This window comes from Puma concolor, chromosome D1 (genome assembly GCF_028749965.1).
Source record: "Puma concolor isolate L17-30 chromosome D1, mPumCon1.1.hap2, whole genome shotgun sequence".
Lineage (NCBI taxonomy): Eukaryota > Metazoa > Chordata > Mammalia > Carnivora > Felidae > Puma > Puma concolor.
The window spans coordinates 11623078-11637978 of record NC_141676.1 but is presented as its reverse complement, the minus strand read 5'-3'; positions in this window follow the sequence as shown (position 1 = coordinate 11637978).

Sequence of the window (14901 nt, the reverse complement as noted above, 5' to 3'; positions counted from 1 at the left end):
AACCTGTGCTCTCTCTCTCTCACTCTCAAAAAAAAATGAACATTAAAAATATTTCTAACTTAAAAAATTTATTACATTTATTCTTTCTTAATGCAAGTATTCATTGCTATGTACTTTTCTTAGAACTGCCTTTGCCCCATCCTTAATATATTTCCATTTCATTTGTCTCAAAATACTTTTTAAATTTGTTTTCTTTTTTTTAATAGTTACTTGTATATTTTGAGAGAGAGGGAGCATGAACAGGGGAGGGGCAGAGAGGAGAGAGAATCACAAGAACTCTCCACACTGTCAGTGCACAGCCTGACACAGGGCTTGATCTCACAAACCATAAGATTACACCTTCCTGAGCTGAAACTGGATGCTTAACCAATTGAGCCACTCAGGTGCCCTGATTTCAACATAAATCCACTGGTATTTGGTAGCATGTTGCTTAATTCTCTACATATTTGTGAATTTTCCACTATCCTTCTTGTACTTGATTTCTAGTTTCATGACATTGGAAAAGATTCTTTTTTATTTTTTTAATACTTATTTTATTTATTTTGAAAGAGGGAGAGCAAGCAAGCAGGGGAGGGGTTGAAAAAGAGGATTCCAAGCAGACTCTTCACTGTCTGCAAAGCCAAATGTGAGGCTCAAACTCACAAACTGAGATCATGACCTGAACTGAAATCAAGAGTCTGATGCTTAACTAAATGAGCCACACAGGCACCTCCTGGAAAAGATTTTTTTTTAATTTTTTTTTAACGTTTATTTATTTTTGAGAAGAGAGAGAGCATGAGCAGGGGAGGAGAGAGAAAGAGGGAGACACAGAATCTGAAACAGGCTCCAGGACCTGAGCTGTCAGCACAGAACCCGATGCGGGGCTCAAACTCACAGAACATGAGATCATGACCTGAGCCAAAGTCGGATACTTAACCGACTGAGCCACCCAGGCGCCCCCTGGAAAAGATTCTTAATATGATTTTAATCTCCTTAGATAAGGCTTACTTTGTGGCTTAACATATGAGCTCTCTTGGAGCATGTTTCATTCACACTCTAGAACAGTATATTCTGCCCCTTTGGATAGAATACTCTGTAAACGTTGTTAAGCCCATCTATTCTAACATGTAGTCTTAGTCCAATGTTTCAATATTAAGATTCTGTCTGGACGATTTGTCCATTGTTTAAAATGGGGTAGTGGAAGTTCCCTACTGTTATTGTATTGCTATTTCTCCCTTTGAGTCTGTTAATATTTCCCTTATAAATTTAGGTGTTCCAATGTTGAGTGCATAAATATTTGCAAATATTATATCCTTTGGTTGAGTTGATCCCTTTATTGTTACATAATGACCTTTTTTGTCTCTTACTAAAGTCTTTGTCTTACCATCTATTTTTTTCTGATACAACTAATCATGCTTTGTTCTGATTTGCATTTACATAGAATTTCTTTTTCCATCCTTAATTTTCAGTCTGCTTGTGTCTTTAATAATTATGCCTCTGGTAGGCAGCATATAGTTGGATTTTGTTTTTTATCCATTCAACCACTCAAAGTGTTGGAGAATTTAGCCCTTTCATATTTAAAGTATTATTAAGTGTGGATTTAATGTTGCCATTTTGTTCATTGTTTTGGATGTTTTGTAATTCCTTTGTTTCTTCATCTCTTATTCTCTACCTTCGTATTTGATGATTTTCTCAAGTAGTATGTTTAGATTCTTTCTCTTTATCTTTTGTGGATTTACTATAAGTATTTGCTCTGTGGTTACCATGAAGCTTACATAAAACACCTTAAGTTCAAGTCTTTATTAAAATTACATTACTACATTTTAAGTTTTTGATGCAACAATTTACAACTTTTTACCTCGTATACCACTAACAAATTATTGTAGTTATTTTCGCTTTTGCCTTTTAACCTTCATACTAGATTTGTAAGTGATACACCACCATGATCACCACATTACAGTGTTCTGAATTTAATTTACCTTTCCAATTAGATTGTGTTTTCATATGTTTTCCTGTTACTAATTAATGACTATTTATTTCTGCTTAAAGAAGTCCCCTTACATTTCTTTCCTTCTTCTTTTCTTTTTCTTTTTTCTTTTCTCTTCTTTCTTTCTTTTTTAATTTAAGTTAGTTAACATACAGGGTAGTCTTCGCTTTAGGTGATTCAGGTCTTACATATGACATCCCGTGCTCATCCCAAAAAGTGCCCTCCTTAATACTCATCACCCATTTAAGCCATCCCCCCACCCATCTCTCCTCCAGCAACCCTCAATTTGTTCTCTGTACTTAACAATTTCTTATGGTTTGCTTCCCTCTCTGTTTTTATCTTATTTTTCATTCCCTTACCTATGTTCTTCTGTTGTTTTCTCAAATTTCACATGAGTGAACCATATGATATGTCTTTCTCTGACTGACTTATTTCACTCAGCCTAATACCCTCTAGTTCCAACCACATGGTTGCAAATAGCAAGATTTCAATTTTTTACATCACCAAGTAGTATTCCATTGTATACATAAAGCACAACTTATTTAAAGGCAACCTAGTGGTGATGAATTCTTCAAGTGTGCTTGACTGGAAACTCTTTCTCTCTCTTTCAATTCTGAAAGACAACTTATCCAGGTAGATTATTCTTAGTTGGCACCTTTTTTTCTTTCAGCAATTTGAATATGTTGTGCCACACCATTAGGCCTACAAAATTTCTGCTGAGAAATCTACTAATGTTTTATGGAGATTTTCATACAGAACAAGCTGTTTTTCTCCTGCTGCTTTTAAGATTATCTCTTTAATTTTTGACATTTTATTTTCAATAAGTCTCAGTGTGGGTTCTCTTGGATTCATGTTACTTAGAATTCTCTGGGCTTCCAGAATCTGGATGTCTGTTTCTTTTCCTAGGTAAGGAAACACAAAAACAGAAACACAAAACTCAAATGAACATGAGATTCAAGGAATCACGTCATCCCTAAAAGATGAAAATAATCCTCGATCAATCGGTTCAAAGCTACAGAATTTTGCAATCCAGTTAATAAAGAATTCAAAATAGCTATTCTGAGGAAACTAAATGTTCTGAGGAAACTAAATGAGATACAGAAAAAACACAAACAATTCAATGAAATAAAAAACAATACATGAACAAAATGAGAAATTTAACAGACAAAGAAATCATTAAAAACAACCAAACACTATCAACAATAGCCAAAGTATGGAAAGAGCCCAAATGTCCATCAGTGGATGAATGGATAATGAAGATGTGGTGTATATATATATATATATATATATATATATATATATATATAATGGAGTATTACTCGGCAATCAAAAAGAATGAAATCTTGACATTTGCAACTACGTGGATGGAACTGGAGGGTATGCTAAGTGAAATTAGTCAGTCAGAGAAAGACAAAAACCATATGACTTCACTCATATGAGGACTTTAAGAGACAAAACAGATGAACATAAGGGAAGGGAAACAAAAATAATTTAAAAACAGGGAGGGGGACAAAACAGAAGAGACTCATAAATATGGAGAACAAACTGAGAGTTACTGGAGGGGTTGTGGGAGAGGGGATGGGCTAAATGGGTAAGGGGCACTAAGGAATCTACTCCTGAAATCATTGTGGCACTATATGCTAACTAATTTGGATGTAAACTTAGAAAAAAAATAATAATAACCAAACACAAAATCTGGAGCTGCATAATTCATTGAATATAATGAAAAATATGCAATAGGAAGCATCTACAGTAGATGGAAACAGTAAGTAGAATCAGTGAGCTACAGGACATGAGCTTTGAGATAAGCCATCAGACAAGAACAGAAAAAAAGAATACAAAAGAGCAAAGAAAGCCTATGGGAGCCATGAAACATACTATTTTAGAATTAATGGAGTAGAAAAAGAAAAGAGAGGAGAAGAAAACAGAAGGTCTACTTAAAGATATAACAGCTTAAGAATTTCCCAAACCTGGGTAGATACATGGACATCCAAGTTAAAGAAGCTAGTAGCCTGCCACATTATCTCATTGCGAAATGACCTCTCTGACACATATTATAATGAAAGTGTCAAAAATTAAAGACAAAGAGAGTCCTAAAGGGAGCAAGTGAGAAAAAGGATTGTAAACTACAAAGGAATCCCCATTAGGCTATCAATGAGTATTACAGCAGATAACTGGAAGCCAGGAGAGAGTAGAATGATATATTTAAAGTGTTGGAGAAAAAATGCCAGCTGAGAACCTCTATCTGCCAAAGTTATCCTTCAGATAGGAAGCAGAAATAAAGACTTTTCCATACAAATAAAAGCTAAGGGTATTAATCACCATTAGACCTTCCCAGCAAGAAATGATGAAAGGACATCCTCAAGCTGATTGAAAAGATGTAACATGAAAACATATGAAAATAGACTACACACTGGTAGAAGTAAATATAAAGTCAGATTTAGAAGGCTATTTCTGCAATAGGATAGAGTTTTAATCATGTAACTATAGCATAACTACTGTGGTTTGTTAATAAATACATACCATAAAAAGAAGTAATTTGTGAGATCAAAAACATAGGAGAGGAAGAAAAAGGATACACTACTATGAGACCAAATTAAGCTGCTAACAGTTTGAAATGGATTTTTAATCTATGTTTTATATAAGTCATGTGGTAACCACAAAGCAAAAACCTGTATCTGATTCAAAAAAGATAAAGAAAGAGGCATCAAAGCATACCATCAGGGAAATTAACCAACTCACAAGTTAGGAAGAAATAAGAAAAACAAGTAATGGAACAACAAAACAGCTGTTATTAGTTGTTATTAGCAGTTATTAGTAAGATAACATATCAATAATTACCCTATATATAAACACATTGATTTCACCAACCAAAGGCACAGAGTGGCAGGATGGATTAAAACAACAACAACAAAATAAGACCCAATTATATGCTGCCTACAAGAGACTTACTTCAACTGTAAGGACACAGAGGCTAAATAAAAGTGAGAAGATGGAAAAAGTAGAAAGCAAAAGAAAGCAGGGGTAGGGGCTCCCGGATCTGGGTGGCTCAGGCATTTCAGCGTCCAACTCTTGATTTTTGGCTCAGGTCATGATCTCACAGTAGTGAGACAGAGCCCTGCATCAGGCTCTGCACTGAGCTGGGAGCCAGCTTGGTATTCTCCATCTCCCTCTCCCTCTGACCCTCCCCTGATTGCTCTCTCATTCTTGCTCCCTCTGACTCTCAAAAAAAAAAAAAAAAAAAAGGAAAAAAATAGGGTTGATGCATTTCCTTTTAAATAAAGAAGGAAAGGGAAGATGGCGGCTTAGGAGGACACTGGGCTCACCGCATCCTGCGGATCACTTAGATTCCACCCACACCAGCCTAAATAACCCAGAAAACCACCAGACTAGCAGAATGGATTCTCCAGAGCCAAGCATAGATGAGAGGCCCACGGAAGAGGGTAGGAAGGGCAGAGAGGCAGTGTGCACTACATGGACTGGCGGGAGGGAGACTGGACGGAGGGGCAGCCCGCCGGCAAAGCAGAGCCCCTGAGTCTGGCTTGCAAAGGCAGAGGGGCTGGACGGAGTGTGTTCTGACAGTAAGAGGGACTTAACATCTGGAAGGTTATAAGTTAACAGCTCTCCTCGGAGAGCAGGAGGGCTGGAGGACAACGGGAGGGAGAGTTGTTGAGCCCCAGACGACAGAGCTCGGCTTGGCGGGGAACAAAGACGCTCGCCAGCGTCATCTCCCTCGACCATCCCCCAGCCAAAATCCCAAAAGGGAACCAGTTCCTGTCAGGGAACTTGCTTGCACCCAACGCTGTGCTTCTGCGGATCCGTCCCTCCAGTGGCAGGTCTGACTCCCTCCTGGTGCCACAGGGCCCCTCCCGAGGCGGATCACTGAAGGAAAAGCGAGCTGAACCTGTCCCTCCTGCCCCCGTGCACCTTGCCGATCCACCCCAGCTAATACGCCAGATCACCAGCACCACAAGCCTGGCAATGTGCAAGTAGCCCAGACGGGCCACGCCGCCCCACAGTGAATCCCTCCCCTAAGAGAGGGGAAGAGAAGGCACACACCAGTCTGACTGTGGCCCCAACGGTGGGCTGGGGCAGACATCAGGTCTGACTGTGGCCCCGCCCACCAACGCAAGTTATTCAAGGCAGCACAGGGGAAGTGCCCCACAGTCCCGCACCACTCCAGGGACTATCCAAAATGACCAAACAGAAGAATTCCCCTCAAAAAAAAACTCCAGGAAATAACGACAGCTAACGAACTGATCAAAAATGATTTAAACAATATAACAGAAAGTGAATTTAGAATAATAGTCATAAAACTAATCGCTGGGCTTGAAAACAGTATAAAGGACAGCAGAGAATCTATTGCTACAGAGATCAAGGGACTAAGGAACAGCCAGGAGGAGCTAAAAAATGCTATTAATGAGCTGCAAAATAAAATGGAGACGACCACAGCTCAGATTGAAGAAGTAGAGGAGAGAATAGGCGAACTAGAAGATAAAATTATGGAAAAAGAAGAAGCTGAGAAAAAGATAAAAAAATCCAGGAGTATGAGGGGAAAATTAGAGAACTAAGTGATGCACTAAAGAGAAATAATGTACGCATAATTGGTATTCCAGAGGAGGAAGAGAGAGGGAAAGGTGCTGAAGGTATACTTGAAGAAATAATAGCTGAGAACTTCCCTGAACTGGGGAAGGAAAAAGGCATTGAAATCCAAGAGGCACAGAGAACTTCCTGCAGATGTAACTTGAATCGATCTTCTGCACGACATATCATAGTGAAACTGGCAAAATACAAGGATAAAGAGACAGTTCTGAAAGCAGCTAGGTATAAACGTGCTCTAACATATAAAGGGAGACCCATGACGGATCTCTCTACTGAAACTTGGCAGGCCAAGAAGGAATGGCAGGAAACCTTCAATGTGATGAACAGAAAAAATATGCAGGCGAGAGTCCTCTATCCAGCAAATCTGTCATTTAGAATAGAAGGACAGATAAAGGTCTTCCTAAACAAAAACTGAAGGAATTCATCACCACTAAACCAGCCCTACAAGAGATCCTAAGAGGGATCCTGTGAGACAAAGTACCAGAGACATCGCTACAAGCATGAAACCTACAGACATCACGATGACTCTAAACCCGTATCTTTCCATAATAACACTGAATGTAAATGGATTAAATGCTCCAACCAAAAGACACAGGGTATCAGAATGGATAAAAAAAACAAGACCCATCTATTTGCTGTCTACAAGAGACTCATTTTAGACCTGAGGACACTTTCAGATTGAAAGTGAGGGGATGAAGAACTATTTATCATGCTACTGGAAGCCAAAAGAAAGCTGGAGTAGCCATCCTTATATCAGACAAACTAGACTTTAAATTAAAGGCTGTAACAAGAGATGAAGAAGGGCATTATATAATAATTACAGGGTCTACCATCAGGAAGAACTAACAATTATAAGTGTCCATCCACCGAATATGGGAGCCCCCAAATATATAAAACAATTACAAACATAAGCAACCTTATTGACAAGAATGTGGTAATTGCAGGGGACTTTAATATCCCACTTACAACAATGGATAGATCATCTAGACACATGGTCAATAAAGAAACAAGGGCCCTGAATGATACATTGGATCAGATGGACTTGACAGATATATTTAGAACTCTGCATTCCAAAGCAACAGAATATACTTTCTTCTCGAGTGTACATGGAACCTTCTCCAAGATAGATCACATACTGGGTCACAAAACAGCCCTTCATAAGTATACAAGAACTGAGATCATACCATGCATACTTTCGGACCACAATGTTATGAAGCTTGAAATCAACCACAGGAAAACCTCCAAAAGCATGGAGGCTAAAGAACACTCTAATAAAGAATGAATGGGTCAACCAGGCAATTAGAGAAGAAAAAAATATATGGAAACAAACGAAAATTAAAATACAACAATCCAAATGCTTTGGGATGCAGTGAAGGCAGACCTGAGAGGAAAATACATTGCAATCGAGGCCTATCTCAAGAAACAAGAAAAATCCCAAATACAAAATCTAACAACACACCAAAAGGAAATAGAAGCAGAACAGCAAAGGCAGCCTAAACCCAGCAGAAGAAGAGAAATAATAAAGATCAGAGCAGAAATAAACAATATAGAATCTAAAAAAACTGTAGAGCAGATCAACAAAACCAAGAGTTGGTTCTTTGAAAAAATAAACAAAATTGACAAACCTCTAGTCAGGCTTCTCAAAAAGAAAAGGGAGATTACCCAAATAGATAAAATCGTGAATGAAAATGGAATTATTACAACCAATCCCTCAGACATACAAGCAATTATCAGGGAATACTATGAAAAACTATATGCCAACAAACTGGACAACCTGGAAGAAATGGACAAATTCTTAAACACCCACACACTTCCAAAACTCAAACTGGAGGAAATAGAAGGCTTGAATAGACCCATAACCAGCGAAGAAATTGAATTGGTTATCAAAAATCTCCCAACAAATAAGAGTCCAGGACCAGATGGTTTCCCTAGGGAATTCTACCAGACATTTAAAGCAGAGATAATACCTATCCTTCTCAAGCTATTCCAAAAAATAGAAAGGGAAGGAAAACTTCTAGACTCATTCTATGAAGCCAGTATTACTTTGATTCCTAAACCAGACAGAGACCCAGTAAAAAAAGAGAACTACAGGCCAATATCCCTGATGAATATGGATGCAAAAATTCTCAATAAGATACTAGCAAATCGAATTCAACGGCATATAAAAAGAATTATTCACCATGATCAAGTGGGATTCATTCCTGGGATGCAGGGCTGGTTCAACATTCGCAAATGAATCAACGTGATACATCACATTAATAAAAGAAAAGATAAGAACCATATGATCCTGTCAATCGATGCAGAAAAAGCATTTGACAAAATTCAGCATCCTTTCTTAATAAAAACCCTCGAGAAAGTCGGGATAGAAGGAACATACTTAAACATCATAAAAGCCATTTATGCAAAGCCCACAGCTAACAATATCCTCAATGGGGAAAAACTGAGAGCTTTTTCCCTGAGATCAGGAACACGACAGGGATGCCCACTCTCACCGCTGTTGTTTAACATAGTGTTGGAAGTTCTAGCATCAGCAATCAGACAACAAAAGGAAATCAAAGGCATCAAAATTGGCAAAGATGAAGTCAAGCTTTCGCTTTTTGCAGATGACATGATATATACATGGAAAATCCGATAGACTCCACCAAAAGTCTGCTAGAACTGATATATGAATTCAGCAAAGTTGCAGGATACAAAATCAATGTACAGAAATCAGTTGCATTCTTATACACTAACAATGAAGCAACAGAAAGACAAATAAAGAAACTGATCCCATTCACAATTGCACCAAGAAGCATAAAATACCTAGGAATAAATCTAACCAAAGATTTAAAAGATCTGTATGCTGAAAACTATAGAAAACTTATGAAGGTAATTGAAGAAGATTTAAAGAAATGGAAAGACATTCCATGCTCATGGATTGGAAGAATAAATATTGTCAAAATGTCGATACTACCCAAAGCTATCTACACATTCAATGCAATACCAGTCAAAATTGCACCAGCATTCTTCTCGAAACTAGAACAAGCCATCCTAAAATTCAGATGGAACCACAAAAGGCCCCGAATAGCCAAAGTAATTTTGAAGAAGAAGACCAAAGCAGGAGGCATCACAATCCCAGACTTTAGCCTCTACTACAAAGCTGTAATCATCAAGACAGCATGGTATTGGCACAAAAACAGACACATAGACCAGTGGAATAGAATAGAAACCCCAGAACTAGACCCACAAACGTATGGCCAACTCATCTTTGACAAAGCAGGAAAGAACATCCAATGGAAAAAAGACAGTCTCTTTAACAAACGGTGCTGGGAGAACTAGACAGCAACATGCAGAAGGTTGAAACTAGACCACTTTCTCACACCATTCACAAAAATAAACTCAAAATGGATAAAGGACCTGAATGTGAGACAGGAAACCATCAAAACCCTAGAGGAGAAAGCAGGAAAAGACCTCTCTGACCTCAGCCGCAGCAATTTCTTACTTGACACATCCCCAAAGGCAAGGGAATTAAAAGCAAAAATGAATTACTGGGACCTCATGAAGATAAAAAGCTTCTGTACAGCAAAGGAAACAACCAACAAAACTAAAAGGCAACCAACAGAATGGGAAAAGATATTTGCAAATGACATATCAGACAAAGGGCTAGTATCCAAAATCTATAAAGAGCTCACCAAACTCCACACCCGAGAAACAAATAACCCAGTGAAGAAATGGGCAGAAAACATGAATAGACACTTCTCTAAAGAAGACATCCGGATGGCCAACAGGCACATGAAAAACTGCTCAATGTTGCTCCTTATCAGGGAAATACAAATCAAAACCACACTCAGATATCACCTCACGCCAGTCAGAGTGGCCAAAATGAACAAATCAGGAGACTACAGATGCTGGAGAGGATGTGGAGAAACGGGAACCCTCTTGCACTGTTGGTGGGAATGCAAACTGGTGCAGCCACTCTGGAAAACAGTGTGGAGGTTCCTCAAAAAATTAAAAATAGACCTACCCTATGACCCAGCAGTAGCACTGCTAGGAATTTACCCAAAGGATACAAGAGCACTGATGCATAGGGGCACTTGTACCCCAATGTTTATAGCAGCACTCTCAACAATAGCCAAATTATGAAAAGAGTCTAAATGTCCATCAACTGATGAATGGATAAAGAAATTGTGGTTTATATACACAATGGAGTACTACGTGGCAATGAGAAAGAACGAAATATGGCCCTTTGTAGCAATGTGGATGGAACTGGAGAGTGTGATGCTAAGTGAAATAAGCCATACAGAGAAAGACAGATACCATATGTTTTCACTCTTATGTGGATCCTGAGAAACTTAACAGATACCCATGGGGGAGGGGAAGGAAAAAAAAAAGAGGTTAGAGTGGGAAAGAGCCAAAGCATAAGACACTCTTAAAAACTGAGAACAGGGGCACCTGGGTGGCTCAGTCGGTTAAGCGGCCAACCTCCGCTCAGGTCATGATCTCGCGGTCCGTGAGTTCGAGCCCCGCATCGGGCTCTGTGCTGACAGCTCGGAACCTGGAGCCTGTTTCAGATTCTGTGTCTCCCTCTCTCTCTGACCCTCCCCCGTTCATGGTCTATCTCTCTCTGTCTCAAAAATAAATAAATGTTAAAAAAAAATAAACTGAGAACAAACTGAGGGTTGATGGGGGGTGGGAGGCAGGGGAGGGGAGGTGATGGGTATTGAAGAGGGCATCTTTTGGGATGAGCACTGGGTGTTGTATGGAAACCAATTTGACAATAAATTTCATATATTAAAATAAAGAAACAAAGAAACAAAGAAAGAAAGAAGGAAAGCAGGGCAGCTATACTCATATCAGACAAAATAGACTACATGCCAAAAATGGAAATAAGAGACAAAGAAGGTCACTAAATAATGATAAAGGGGTCAATTCATTAAGAACATGAATATATGCACCCAATATCAGAGTTCTAATATATACAAGCAAAAATGAACAGATCTGAAGGGAGAGATAAACAGCAATACAATAAGAGTAAAAGACTTCAATACCCCACTATCAGCAATAGATAGATCATGAAAGCAGAAAATCAACATGGAAATGTTGGACAAAACGAAACAGTAAGCCAGATGTCTTGAACAAACATTTATAGAACATTCTATCCAATAGCACCAGAATACACATTCTTCTTAACCACACACTGAAAATTCTTCAAGATAAATCATATGATAGGACACAAACCAAGTCTTCACAAATTCAAGACTGAAATCATGCCAAGTATCTTTCCCATATGCATTGTTATGAAACTAGAAATCAACAAGAGGAAAGCTGGAAAAATGAAAGCATGTGAACACTAAACACATTCCTGAACAACTAATGGGTCAAAGAGGAAATCAAAATAGTAATCAAAAAATACCTCAAAAACAAGTGAAAATGTCAACACAACACAGGAAAACCTAAGTGATGCTACAAAAGCAGCTCTAAGGGGAAGTTTACAGTGAAAATTGCATATATCAAGGAATTAAAAAGATTTCAAATAAATAACCTAACTTTTGACCTCATAGAAGTAGAAAAAGAAGTACAAATATAGCCAGTGTTAGCAGAATAAAGGAAATAACAAATAGTAGAAATAAATGGGATAAAGATCAGAAAAGCAATAGAAAAATATCAATGAAACTAAAGCTGGGGTTTTTAAAGAATAAACAAAGTGATAAATCTTTACCTAGACTGGGGCGCCTGGGTGGCGCAGTCGGTTAAGCGTCCGACTTCAGCCAGGTCACGATCTCGCGCTCCGTGAGTTCGAGCCCCGCGTCAGGCTCTGGGCTGATGGCTCGGAGCCCGGAGCCTGTTTCCGATTCTGTGTCTCCCTCTCTCTCTGCCCCTCCCCCGTTCATGCTCTGTCTCTCTCTGTCCCAAAAATAATAAACGTTAAAAAAAAAAAAAATTAAAAAAAAAAAATCTTTACCTAGACTAAAAAAAAAAGAGAGGAGGGGTGCCTTGGTGGCTCAGTCGGTTGAGTGACTTCCGCTCAGGTCATGATCTCGCAGTCTGTGAGTTCGACTTCCGCTCAGGTCATGATCTCGCAGTCTGTGAGTTCGAGTCCCGCGTTGGGCTCTGTGCTGACAGCTCAGAGCCTGGAGCCTGTTTCAGCGTCTCCCTCTCTCTCTGCCCCTCCCCCGCTCATGCTCTGTCTCTCTCTCTCTCTGTGTCAAAAATAAAAAATAAACATAAAAAAATTACAGAAATTCTATGAAATTATTTTTTAAAAAAAGAGAAGGAGGAATAATCTTATAACCTTAACCCTTAACCTCATTTTATGATCCCAACATTATGCTGATACCAAAGAGTGATAAGAACACTACATGAAAATTATATACCAATGTCCCTGATGAATACAGACGCAAAAATTCATAATAAAATATCAGCAAGTCAAAATCATTAAGGGATCATCTACCATGACTAAATGAATATTGTCCCTACAAGGACAGTTCAACATACACAAAGCCACAAATATGATGCACCACGTTAATATAAGATAAAAAGCATATCATCTCAAAGATGGAGAAAAAGCGTTTGAAAAAATACAACATCCTTTTTTAAATAGTCAACACTTTGGGTATAGAAGGAACTGACCTAAACATAATAAAGCCAGAAATGAGACATCCACACTTAACATCAGTCAACAATGGAAGGTTAAAATCATTTCCAAGATCAAGAGCAAGACAAGAGTGTCCATTCTCACCATGCTTATGCAACATAGTAGTGGAAGCCCTAGTTAGAATAATTAGGCAAGATAAAGAGGTAAAAGGCATCTAAATCAGAAAGGAAGAAAGAAAACTGTCATTATTGCAGATGATATATTCTTATATCTAGAAAGTCCTAAAGACTCAACCAAAAATCTATTGGAACTAATCAAGAAATTCAGTAAACTTGCAGTACTTAGAATCAACATACAGAAAGCAGTTGCATTTCTATACACTAACAATGAAACACCTGAAAAAGAAGTAAAAAATATTATACCATTCACAGTAACATTAAAAACAATAAAATGCTTAGGAATAAATTTAACCAAGGAAGTAAAAGATCTGTACTATTAAAACTAAAATACATTGAAGAAATTAGAGAACACACCAAAAAAATGGAAACATATCCCATGTTCATGAACGAAAATTAATATTCTTCAAATGTCCATACTACCCAAAGTCATCAATAGATTGAAGAAAATCTCCATCAAAATTACAATGACATTTTTTACCAAAATAGAAAAAACAATACTAAAATTTGTGTGACACTTCAAAAGACCTAAGCCAAAGGAATCTTGAGAAAGAACAAAAGTGGAGGCATCACACTCCTGATTCCAAGCTATACTACAAAGCTATACTAAACACAAGTATGGGTCTGTCATTAAAATAGACACATAGCGGGGAGCCTGGGTGGGTCAGTCGGTTAAGCATTGGCCTTCGGGTCAGGTCATGATCTTGCAGTTTGTGAGTTCAAGCCCCATATCTAGCTCTGTGCTGACAGCTCAGAGCCTGCAGCCTGCTTCGGATTCTGTGTCTCTCCCTCTCTCTGCCCCTCCCATGACCATGCTCTGTCTCTCAATAGTAAATAAACATTTTAAATATTAAAAAAAAATAGACACATAGGTCAGTAGAATAAAATAGAATTGAGAAATCAACTCCTACCTACCATGTCAACTACTATTTAACAAGGGAGCCAAGAATACTCAGTCGGGAAAGAACAGTCTCTTTAATAAATGGTTTTGTAAAACCTGGATTATCAAATGTGTAATAATAAAACTGGACCAATACCTTTTACCACTCACAAAAATTAACCCTAAATGGATTAAAGATAGGAATATAAGACCTGAAACCATAAAACTCCTAGAAGAAAAGATAGGGAACAAGGTCCTTGACACTGGTCTTGAAAACGATTTTTTAGATCTCACACCAAAAGCACAATCAACAAAAGCAAAAGTCAACAAGTGCAGCTACATCAAATTAAAAAGCCTCTGCACAGCAAGAGAACGATTAACAAAATCAAAAGGCAACTTATCTGTAAACCATATACTTAAAAATATTTACCAACCACGTATCTCAGATAGGGGTTAATATCCAATATATAAAAAGAACTCATACAACTCAAAAACAAAACAATCTGATTAAAAAATGTGTAGAGGAACCAAATAGATATTTTTCCTAGAAGACACCCAATTGGCCAACAGGTACATTAAACAAATATCCAACATCACTAATCATCAAGGAAATGCATATCCAAACCACAATGAAGTATCAGCTCACACCTGTTAAAATGACTATCATCATAACAAGAGATCATAAGTAGTGGTGATGATTTAG